The sequence below is a fragment of the Neophocaena asiaeorientalis genome, unplaced genomic scaffold, assembly GCF_003031525.2.
Source record: "Neophocaena asiaeorientalis asiaeorientalis breed wild unplaced genomic scaffold, Neophocaena_asiaeorientalis_V1.1 scaffold100, whole genome shotgun sequence".
NCBI lineage: Eukaryota > Metazoa > Chordata > Mammalia > Artiodactyla > Phocoenidae > Neophocaena > Neophocaena asiaeorientalis.
The window spans coordinates 4,183,019-4,195,506 of NW_020173955.1; the positions used below are offsets into that span (position 1 = coordinate 4,183,019).

Genomic DNA, 12,488 nt, shown 5'->3' on the forward strand with positions numbered 1-12,488 from the left:
ATGGGGTGGTGGGGGGGGGAAGGGGAGTCAAGTAAGAGGGAAGGAAGTATGCAAGGGAAGGTGACCCAACCACACGAAGCCAGCCTCTCGAGCCCCCAGCTGGGAAACTCCACCAGCTTGCTAGCTCTTCCGGTTCTAGCAGAGCTGGCCAGACATCTGGCCTCTGTTCTAATTAAAGTGGGCAACCAATTTGGTGGCTATAGTGAGGAAAACAGCAGTGAAATCTTGATGCCTGTAGGGTCATCACAAGGTCCCACATAATTCTTTAAGACTGAGGCTTTGCCAAGTTGTATCCATTTCCTAAGGGCCATTTAATTCAACTCCACTTAGATTTATTGAGTGCCAGTTATATACAAAGCCCAGAGCTCAGCCCTCAGAAAATCCTTGTCTTTTGGGGAAGGAAGACAAGGGGATAACAAACTGTGTTGTAGAGAAGATTGAATTAAAGACCATGATAGAGGACATTCAGGGTTCTCTAGGAGTGTAGCAGAGGAAGTATTTTATTATTGAGAGAATCTGGGGAGGCTTCCTGGTGGAGGTGACATTTTCTCCAAGCTTGGAATTTTGAAGTCAGGTTCTGGGCAAACATTCTGTGAGCAGAGAAACAAACTCCCTAAATGAAATTTCCCACCTGGAACTCTCTTCTCTTTCTGGGAGTGAGACAAAAGACTCATTCCAGTATAGTCATGGAATTTCTTACATTTCATGGGTGGCAACTCAGGCCCTGAGACCTCTAAGAATAGGACTTTAGACAGGTGAAATGAACCAGGAGTCTGGCTTTTCACACGACTCCAATTGTTGGAGAAGGATCATTTTAGCCCCTCGATATCTGGCTTTTGTTTATGCTCCAAACAGTGCATATGGTAACCTGTTACTATCAAGAATAATTAAGCCCAATTGACCCAAGTTATCTCCTGCTAGGTAGTTAACCTGACTTGGCTCTGTTGGTGGCATTGGCTAAAGGCAAAGTGAGAGCTATCTCCATATAAATGAGCCAGTTGGAGCTGATTTGTTAATTGTTTTCTTTCCCTTCCTGCCCCCTCTGATATTCTTCCCCCCACGTTCTCTTTGAGTGCCAAAGGACTGGTTGGCAAGACTGTGCCAGGGATCTGAAAAACTCTTATTTTATCTTTGTTACTGAAGGCAAAAATGATCTGTTATATGTATTTTATAAGAAAATGTGTTTTGTTTGTAGCTCTACAGTCAGCCCTCCCTTTCCCCCTCCTAATAAGCTCATGTCAGAACTCTGAAGTAAGTTCACCATAATGGTAGCCTAAAGGACATATTTTGTAAGAATGAAAAATGAACATATTATTTATATATCAATAGTGTAAGAAGCATTGATCAATGTAAGCAGCCTGATGTTTTGCTTCTCTATTTCCCCTCCAACCCTCCTTTACCTTACCCTGCTTCCCCCTCCCTTCTTGCTGCAGGTGCCTGTGACACTCTTACTATTTAGAAAGCGAGTTCTAGCCTGTCCTGGTCAGTTTGTGCTGGGATTTGGTCTTTAATACGGAGCCTTCAACGGGCCGAGCCTCCAAAATGACTCTCTGACAGCCAGCCATTAATTACCATCATCCGCATCTAATTCATTCATCCCTCTCCCTCTCATGTAGAGGGACAGCTAGGGCTGAGGGCACTCAGGGAAATGTAGGCATGATTCCATGTTCTTTATGCAGAGAGGGCTGCCGGAGACTTTGTTGGATGCAGGGGCTTTAATTGAATTGGCTTGCCAATAAAGCTGTTGTCATTCAGTAAGTGAATTTGTTGTACTACTCAAACCACAGCTGCTGCAGACAGCCCGGAATTTCCTGAAGGCAAGCCAGGCCATGGGCTTGCCTGGGTTCAGCCTTTTCGATTGATCCTGGAGGCCATGCAGAGTGTGGCCCTGTGGAGGTTGATTTTGGCACCCATTTGGATGACAGTGAGTTACAGGGGCAGGCTGGAACTGATGAACCAGTGGGGTGTGACCTTGGGGGATCTTGTAGGGATCAGGGAACCCATAGGTATGTTAGGGACAATGATTGGTGGGTGGAAAGCCTTGCCCACCACAATTGGGTGTTTTCATCAGTCCCCAGACAGCCGCTGCCCTTGGCTCCATCGAGCTAGTCATAAGAGGGTATCACTTCCCATTGTAAAAAAAAATTGAGAATATGACAGTTAATATACTTGTAGAGCCTTGTTTAAGAGGTCGAGTGGTATTGAGGAAATGCTGCAGCATTAGAACTGGCATTTGTTACTGGGAGATCGTTGGGCCAGAAATACTCTACCTCTCGCCACGGTTTATAGAACATGGCAAGATTGGCAGGTTGTGTGATTTATGATGGCTTTAAAGTAACATCAAGATTAAGGAAAGTTTTTCAAGGGACTGCAGGGCCATTTTTATTTTCTGCATCCAAGCACATGCATGTAGTTGGCTCAAGCGAAAGAGAGAGAGCAGGACTGGCAGGCAGATTTTCATGTTTTGGTGTCTTTACAATTTAAATAGATGGGAATCTCTTGTTGAACTCTTCATTCAAGTGATTTCTCCCCCTTGTAATTTGGAATTCCCTGACCAGTGCTCAGACCTTTTCAGGGAACCTACTCTCTCCGGTTGTGGAGAGTTCATAGAACAGAAGGATCTCTAGTCTGCTTTCAGTTATTCAAGAGCAGAGCATTTTCCAGCCCTTTGCACCTGTTCTCCATCGTCTAACTACCATTTGGCTATTTTGTTGTATCTTCACCAGGAAGTGGACGGGAAAAAACCCCTCTAAGTCAAATTTCATTTTTGTTTGAATCCTGAAATTCTAACAACTCAGAAACTCTTTAAATTAAGCCAGTGTATTGGCCCTGTTCTTGACCTGACAAGTGAGAACTGAATTGATATGCCGCATACATGACTCTAAGCTTATAAGGAAAAAAGACGGTGGAGCATGGGAACGAGACTTTGGGATTCTCTTATCAGCAGGAATACATTCAGAGTGAGGGAGAGTGAGGTGGAGTGTATACATGCTCGTGTGCGTGTGTGTGTGTGTGTGTGTGTGTGTGAGAGAGAGAGAGGGAGGGAGGGAGAGAGAGAGAGAGAGAGAGAGAGAGAGAGAGAGAGAGAGAGGGAGAGATTACTTTGATGTCTGACTTTGGGGTGAAATAGAGAAAACAGTGCCCCTAATTCTAGTCAGTAAATCCATTGACTGTAACTTTCCCTGGGTATAATCATGCTTTTGTAGACTCTTCTCCTGAATTTAATCATGAAGGAAGATGGAAATATATTAATTACTGTTTCATTGCAAGAAGGTGGATTTAACTACAGGTAAAATTTAAGGTCCATTTTCTGAAGCTTCAGGCTTAGGTTAATTTTTTTTCCAAAACTGGTTAACTTTTAAAGTCAGAGCCAAATTTAAGTTATGTTGAGTTGAAGGCGAGATCTCTTTTCCTCCTTGCAAATGAGAAGTTTGTCTGTCTAAGCCACCGATGTTCTGAAACTGTAAGAAAAAGACAAAACAAATTAAAGTTATTCCTCCAAATGGCACAAGCATGCCTCCAGAGGACAGGATTTTGGTGGCTGTTCTTCTCCATTCCCACCATCTGGCCTCTTTTGTTTTCTGTTCTCTGTCTTCTGGCCTTTGTATCATTCCTACTATTCCCTACTCCTTCACCCTGATCTCCTTACTTCCTCTTTCTCCCGTATGTCTGAATCTTTTCCTCCCGATCTCATCCGATCATGTATCAAATTATATAGGAATAATATTAAAATTTAAAATGGTCTTGCCTTTAAACACACAATTTCCTTAACCTTCTTCCCCAGCTGCTTCTTCTTTCTTCCTTCACGTTGAGGGGTTTGCACAGCTGGTACCCAGTGAGGAGGCCACCATGATCCTGGTGATTTGCTCCCAGATGCTGCTTCCCACTAGCTACCGTCTCGGGTGGAAGACTTAGATCTGTGTTGAACTTTCCAAGGTAATAAATTCAGGGAAACCCAGCTGAGACCAACCCACAATATTCTTCATTTTGGGTTTCTGCTTTTCATAATGAATGCCTTTCTGTACTTCTCTTTGATAAGTGGAATTAATGTCTCCACCTGAACTGGAAATGCTAAATTGATGATAGTCTCTCGAGGATTTTGCGTCTTGCTCTGACACCTTCAGTGACTTCATCAGAATTTAGGTGTATTAAGGGATTAAGGAGTTTGGCTTATATGTATGAAGTTCTCAAGGTGTTCTCAGAGGCTGTTCCTAAGCCAAGTCCTGATGGTCCCTTGGGGAGAAAACTTCTCAATGAACACAGTTCAGTGTGAAACCTCATGACAAGCCAGCATAATACTTTAATCATTTTCTAGCAGTGGCTATGGAAAATGGTTATGGAAAAAATATAATCAGTCTCCCCCTACTTTGGTAAGCATTGTTTTCACTTCTCTTTCCAAGATTCAGAATTCTGCTTTGGTTCCCTCGTTGCTTTTCTTTTCAAGCTGGGGTATGTGGGGTGAGGTGGTGGTATGCTGGCCAAACCTTGGGGCTCTAGGATAAACGTGGCAATTTCCCCAGAGCATTTATTTTATTGAAGGATTTTTGAGGAATTGTTAATTAATGGAAAGATTATTATTACATTATAAAGTTGAATACCAAATTTGCATTAATTTTAAAATAAGGAAACTTCAAACTTCTGCTTTAGATTCTCTATGTTATCCTCTATGTTGGGCCCCCAGAAGTGTGATTTCACTGTTCTCGGTATGAGGGGTTGGAAGTTGCATGACCCTTGAGCCAGTCACCCAACTGGGCTTCTTATCAGAGCTGAGAAAGACTGATTTGTCTGACAGTGGATCTTAATATCTTTGGAGCGTGAATCTTATTGTATATATAACATCAATTCAATAACCCCTAATAATGGTGCTAGATATTAGCAGCTGTGTTATAGGCAAGTGTAAGAAGGGTGAAAGACTTTGGGCAATTTAATCTCTTCTTGGTTTATGAAAATGTCTTGCTGTGCATATATTCAACCCACAGTCATCTGGGGACATGACATTTGTGTGTGGATTATCTCAGCTTCTTATGTTCCAAATTTCCATTTATCTGCTCGTTCAGTCAGTTGTGATGAGTTGGAAAGCTATTTAACCAGGTCCTAAACGTCAACTCTTAGATCAGGCTTAAGGGAGATATGCAGAGTGGGCACTCTTGGCAAAGGCATCCTATTGATTTCATCATGGCTTTGGTCCCATGCCCTAGTGTGAAACTTCTGTTCCTGCTGAAATCTGCACTAGCATGGGTCACAGGGCTCCTTTAGCCCTTCTGGCTGAGGGCCTGGCTCCAAAGCAGTCTAGTGATCCCTTTAGTCCTGTAGCCCCACACCCTGAGCTGAGTCTTTCAATTTTGCCTCTTGAGATGAGAAAAAGTGCAGGTCTTCAAGGAAGAGCCAGTGAGGAGGACATTGCTCTTTAAGGCTAGCATTGATCTAAGACGCCCACCTTCGCCAACCCACAAAAGTAATAATCCCAGGTTCAGTGGCACAGGAATACTAAGAGAGGAGTATGAGTAGATGAGACCGGAGAAAGCACCGGGCCCAGACACTCCACACGTCTTCACCCTTCTCTCCTCACAGGGAGAAGCTTGGGAGTGGGAGAAGGGGAAGAATTAGGGCACCAAGGCCGGCTAGTGAGGAGCAGGATATGGAGGAAAGTTTAATGGAAGGAGCTGTCAGGTTTCTCCTGATGGCTGGAGTGTGGGGCTGCCATTTTGTCCCCCACCATAAGAAGGCCCCTGCGGAGAGAGGCGGTGATATGACACACACCTTTATTTTTTGTTTATTTTTCAGGCTCTTAGGTGTGGTAAAATGGCTCCGTTGTGGTGGAAAATGCATTGTTTTCTCAAGGCGGCTTTGGATTGTGTGGTGCTTCCCTGGCAGGGCACCTGGTGCTAATGCTTACATGATCCACGAGGAAAGGCTTTGCTGACCAGATTAGCAATGTGAACAAGACTACAGGAGAGACCGTTTATCTGCCTGAGAACAAACTGTTTTCTAGCACTTCAGTACACCATTTACATACAATTTTAATGTGCTAATGGCAAGTGATTATTACTAGTGAGTTCACCTGACAGCAATAGAATAGCCTTCTCTGTTCTCTAGTTCAGACATCTCACTAACTCAGGCTTGCCACGCGCTCTGAACTAGAGAGGTGCGACGGGAATGTTCTCTTGGATTTGGGGCATTGAGCGTGCATGCAAGCAGGGTTCCTTTTCTTCAGAAGAAAAATAAATGGCAACATTCTGTTTTGGGGTTTGAAATCGCGTGACTGAAAATATAAAGGTGACAACTGTGATACGCTTTTTTAATAAGGGCAGAGATGTCAAGAGAAACCAGCCTTCTAGGTACAAAACAATATTCTGTCAGGTGCTATGGACTTAAGACCTTTTTCTCTCTTGGAATAATGTCCTTAAAAATAACCAAGTTTTCCATTCAATAGAAAAATGTTCATACTTCCCTCCCCATCAATATGAATTGTTGTCATAGAGCATGGGGCACTAGCAAGCCATATTGACTTTGGAAATTAAAATGGGAATGTTCAAGAACGTTTTTGAAGAATTATATGGGATTTTAGCCATCTTAATGGCTTCCTTTTTAGGGTCAGTGAGAGTATTCTTGCTAAAATGTAGCCCATTGCTTTAGAAATAGTTTCCTTAATGTCTTTCCTGTTGCCCCTGCTGGGTCTGTGCAGGAAATGTAAACCAACATACAGTATGTGTGTTTATTTTCATGTCCCATTTTATGGGAAATTGGATGGGATATTCCGCTGAGGCTTCAGCTATGAACTGTTGACAATATGGGGAGAGCAGGGCAGGCTATTGCTGAAAAAGTTTGCCAGGGAAGAAGGGGCTTCTGAAATCTTTGAGAGCTACGGGGAAGAGCCAGGCCTCCCTGCAGGAGTTCCGTTACTCAGGGGCAAGGAGGGGAGGAGTGCAGTAATGAAACTGGCTGGTGAGCTACTGAGCCAGTAAACAACAACCTCACCCTCCAGCCCCAGTTGCCAGCACAGTAGAGTAGGTCTGCTGTACCACACCTCATCTTGTGGGATGTTAAGTCTGATACTGTGTGGTCTTCCTGCCTCTGCTGGATACAGGAAACTTAGGATACCAAACACCCGATCCAAAGTCCAAAAGGAGTCATTAACTTGGCAGAGGGCAGAGTTACCCTAAGGACCCCTGCAGAACCGGAGAGGCTATAGGTTGTCAAACCAGTCATAACCTGGCCATGTGCAGGTGGTAGCTAAACAGAACCTTTTCCTGGGATCCTACTGGAAAAGTAATTTTAAGTGTCTGGGCAGGGTGTGTGTGTGTCAGTGTGTTTCCTATAGTATGTTTGAAATCTCAGGGCTAGGCCCATCTGTAAGGCAGCGGTAGGTGTCAGTGGGAATGCAAGTTCTTCCTACAGAAGAAAGGAGTTAGTATGTTTGCATTTTAAGCTCATAAACAGCTGTAGCTTGGACCATCATCACAAGCACATTGGGGCTGGAGGCGCTAAGGGCGGCCGTTTGCCAGTGTGCTGTGGCAATTTCCAAGCTGTAGACTGAAATAACTGTATAAACTTCCAATTTGATTAGGATTTTGTCTTGTGTTTTTAAACAAGAAAATTGAGGAGTGTCAAATTAATTTTGTAGTCTTGGTCACTTTTTAATTCCAGTTGGCCATCTCAGCATAGATTTGTGCAAATACTGATTCCAGGAAATAGTCAAAGTGCTAAACTTGGTAAATAAATGTGTTTATTTTACAAATGGATTCAAGATGAAACACCCAGCACTTCTCCAGGGCATTTCTGTCCCTGCCTGTTCATTTTAGCAGCTTGACCAAATGAATTCCCTTCCCTTAGTATAATATTTAAATGGACTTCTGGCATCTGATGCATTGCCTGCTGCTCCAATTTCCTAAGAAAGTCATTTAAATAAAACTTGACTATCTTGCATCTACTATGGAAGCCAATCCATTAAAAATCCTGGTCACTTCTCTCTCTCTCTAATTTTAGACAAGCCATGTGGAATTATTGGCGTTTGAGAAAATTCATCTTATCAGAGCTGAAAGTTTTGGATTTAATTTTTAACAATTTTTTTTCTTTCCTAGCTTTCTAAGTGAACAAAAAGACAAATAAGAAAAGGTTGCCACGAGAAGTTAGCAAGCTGTCAATGGAGATTTCGCTACTAAATGAAACTCCACTTCAGCTTTTTGGGGGAAGAGTTCCACCTCCCTTTCTTCCAATTCCCAGCCTTCCCTCTACCCTGCTCTTCCCATGCCCAATATGAGAAAGGAAAAGAAGCTTGGCAGGTGTCCTGTCTTCCAGGAATTTGCAGTCTGGTTATGGAGACAGGCTCTACCCATTCAGAGGGTAGCCTGTGTGATTTGGGTTATTTGCTGAGCGCAAGATGAGTGTGCAGAGTGGAGAGGGCAGAGAGATGGTTATGCACTGGTCAGGCGCCAGGATGCGGGATGTTGTTAAGTTGGTCTGAAGGGTAGTGGGAAGTGGTTACATAAAGAGCAAGGGAGGAGATGCTGACAGTAGCACAAAGATGGTGAATATGAGAGGAGCAGCCTCCACAGAAGAAAGAAGTGCAAAGCAAAAGGTCAAGCTGGAGGGCAGGGACTTGGCCAGCTTGACTGCACCCCCAGAAAGAGAGGGGATCGTGGAATTGCCGGAGACAGGGCTGAAACAGCCCCGGGGCTAGGCTGGGCGAGGCCTTGAGGTGGGGTCAAGGAGTTTAGATTTGTGCTGTGGCTGGTAGGAGGGGATGTGCTGGGAAGTGGTGGAGAGGAATGAAGCCCAAGGTAGAGGGCTTCTGTTCTCAGTGTTCTTGGGCCTTGGGTGGCGCATGTGTCATATCACAACGTGGGTCACCAGAGCCAGAGTTTCCTAGAGGCAGGGGCCAAAGCATGGCTCCACGTGGCGCGAGGTAGACGATGCTGCAGACTGGGGGTGGCTGGGAAGGTGTCTAGGAAGAGAGGAGGGTTTTGCGACATGGAGGGTGTGGTCCTAGGTAGTACTTAGAGTCACCTTTTACCACAGGAAGATGATTATTAAAGCAGCACTAGATCCTACCTTGGCATTCAAAACGTATGAGTGAAAATATGTTGGTTGCCAAATTTACTTGTTCCCTTTCTTCCCGTTCAAAATAGTAATTGGTTCTTTTTCCCCCCAAACAGATGTTCTCAATTTTTTAGCACGTTGTGGGGTTGCAGAGTGTGTGTGTGGGGCAGCAGCTGGTGATAACATCTTTTATTTTTTATTTTCTGGCTGTGGGTTGGAGTTAGAATCAGGATTTAGAAATGAGGAAGCCGTGGCTTGTGGTCCTGTATCCTGACATCTCACACTGCATCTCAGGTAGCAGTTGTCCTTATGAGTCAAACCTGCAACCTATTAGCAAGTAGGTTGCATCTTTATATTATGTAAGTTATACCTGCTTGTGGTTAAAAAAAAAACCCCAAAACCAGAACATTTCCTTTTCTCCAGTATCTCTCTCCAGAGGAAACCACTGTTAACAGTTTGGTATTTATCTTTTGTCTTTTTTGCAGATAATAATACTGATGACAACTAACTTTTAATATGTGCCAGATACTTTTCTAAGTGCTTTACCCATAGGAACTCATTCAGTCCATACATTAGTCCTATGAGGCAGGTATTATTATTTTCTTCATTTGACAGTTAAGGAAACTGAGGCACAGAGAAGTTAAATAATTTGCTTAAGTTCACATAGGTAGTAGGAGATGAAGCCAGGATTGATACTCAAGCAGTCTGAGTCCTGAATTTATGCTCTTAATTATGAGTTTATGCTGCCTCCCTGAATGTGTATAATATACATACACAAAATTATATATTTAGTTCTTAAAAAAATAAAATCATTCTTTTAAAAATCTGCATAGAATCTAACTGATGTACCACCAGTTATTTAATGATTCTCTTATTGCTGGCCATTTGTTTGCTTTCCAGAGTTTTGCTATTATAAACAATATTGCAGGGAGCATTCTAACAACAGTAGCAGCAACAACAGCTAGCTACCATTAATTCTGAATAGTATGCTTACTATGGGCAGGGTCCTGTAAGCTCTTTTCCAAGTATTTCTACGGGTTAGATGCCTGGAAGTCAGGATGCTAGGTTAGAGTCCAAGAACATTTAAAATTTTGATTACATCTGCCAACTTTTCCTCCCAAAAAAGAGCAAGTATTTATTGTCAACTTTCAATTCAACATTCTGTTAGGGATTGTTTGCAATGCAGAAGCACGTAAGATTAGGGCCCTCCTGGAGGTCTACAAGGGAAGAGAGACAAGCTGTACAAGTCATCAGGTGATTCAGATAGACTTTACATAGGGCAAGTCTGGTGGTATAGCTGGGAGCACTACCGGGGTGCAGGGAGAAGGGAGGTCTGTGAGTGACAGAAGGTTTCAGCAGAGGCTTCAGATGGGCTTCAGGAAGCTTGGAAGGATTTGGAAGGGATGGGGTGGGTAGCAGTCCTGGTGAGAGTTGGAGAAGAACAGCGCTGGGGGAGGAGCTGGTGTAGTTTAAGGATGAGGCGGTGTGTCGGTGGGATTGTGGTTCCGACTGAAGCGAAGGGTGTGTGTTGGAAAATGGCAAGCCAGCCTATTGCCAAGAAAAGAGCAGGATTAGAGTAAAAACAGAAGCCTACCTGTCCCATGTCTAAATGTTTTAAAATTAAAACTAATAAATTGCTAAAACATATTCTATTCTTCTGCCTTGACACATGAATCTTCATAATGACCTGGAAGAGGTTTGAACTTAAAATTCTCACCTCCATGGAACATGGCACTGGAAGGTAATGAAGTATGTTTCCAGATCAGCTGCAAGTCAGAAAGGGACTAGGGCTTGTGATAATCTGGTATATTTGCCTTAGTCACTTTGATTAGCTCTTCTCTTCTGTCAGTGCTAAAGCATACTGGTGGTATAAGCTGTTTTCAAGAGCAGACAATCACAGCCCAGAAAAGGTGTGTGGGTGCCCTGGAGACACAGAGGTTGAACCCCCAGTCTCTGGCTTGAAGTTGAGAGGTGGAGATGGAAGTGTCCCTCTTCCTTCTCCCTCCTCACCCCACCCCCAACCAACAAAGAAAGACATGCAGGTGCTTGTCTATGACTTTCTGTTCTGCAATGGAAATGGCCTCCGTGTTTTTGTTTCACAAGCACAGTTAAGGTCTGATTTCAATGCTACAAAGGAAACGAGGGCAATGGTAAGAAACCCAGAACTTGGATGCAAATCATGAACCATTTTTAATTTGTTCGGTATATTCAGGTAGGGGAAATTCTATATTTGAATATAAGCAGCCACTTTGAACCAGGTATGGAAGTAGCTATGTAAGCAGTGTTTGGTGACGCATTGCTGAAGTTGTAAAATTTGTACCTCTCAAAACAAGGACGTTGAAAAGTTAAGTTTCTCACAGCAATACTAACATACCTGCATTGCATTGCATGGGCAATTCTGCATCATAAATAATGGATTTACAGGCTTAACTACTACTCAGGAATATTATACATGTGGAATGTGGCTGAATTAATGTCACCATGACACCCTTAGCTTTCGCTGAGGAGGTTTCTTCAGCCTTAGGCTGGGGCCAGGCGGGGCCGGGCTGGAGAGAGCCAAAGTTTTTTAGGCCCAGAAACTTTGCCTAAAGGGGAAGAACACTGTTTGGGACTCAAGGATTTTGAGTGCCACAAGCTACAAATCGCAGGAAAAGAGAAATCAAGCATTAAGGTCTTCCCCAGATTATGACTGCCTGGAGCAGTCTGGAAATCATAGGGTCCTTCTAAATGTCGGCAGGGACCTGCGTGAGGTCCAGCTCTGCGGTGGTGTTTGCTTTTACTACTGCCATTTCTCCATTTCTGATTTTACTTGTCTGAGCCCTGTCAGAGCAAGTATGGAGAACTGCTCTCACTGGCTTTTCCTAGAGCTGGAAGGAGTCCTGGGTGGTGGGTAATGCACAGAGACCGGGGTGTGACTTATAGGCAAGTCCCTATGAGCCCCCTGACCACACCAGTCTTAACTTATCCACAGGAGGAATTGGGTGAAAAGAGACTTGAGGGGTAGCAAAGGAGGCAAAATGCAAGGACATTGCGCGCGCGTGTGTGTGTGTGTGTGCGCGTGTTGCAATGTCTGGAAGGAGGCTGGAAGGTGGGACTTACCGGTCCTGCTCTGCCACACTGCAGCTGGCCTGTGAGTTAGTGTGGAGCCTGCCAAAACCGGTTGACTTCTGGTCGTCGCACCTTGGAGGCAACTTGCCATGAACTCCTCTCGGCAGAACCTCCTGGGGTGCTGGTGTGGGACACACATGTTGGTTTCCCTTTCCTTCAGTGGGAGGAACTGGAATCAGTTGACCAGCAAGTCACTATGGTGCACTTTTTTATGTGTTCTGCTGGGATAGGGGCTGTGGAGGACACTCAGAGTCTTTGGTCAGATGATTGCAGATGTATGTGCATTCTAAAGAGCAGCCCAGGACACGTCATGGGTGCTCAGTTCAGAGGATGGAGACCTT

General features: G+C 44.1%; 1 pseudogene; it reads right to left on the minus strand.

The window, feature by feature from the left end:
- Positions 1–12,488, minus strand: part of LOC112404828 (40S ribosomal protein S15 pseudogene) — a 26,836-nt pseudogene that overhangs the window by 13,292 nt on the left and 1,056 nt on the right.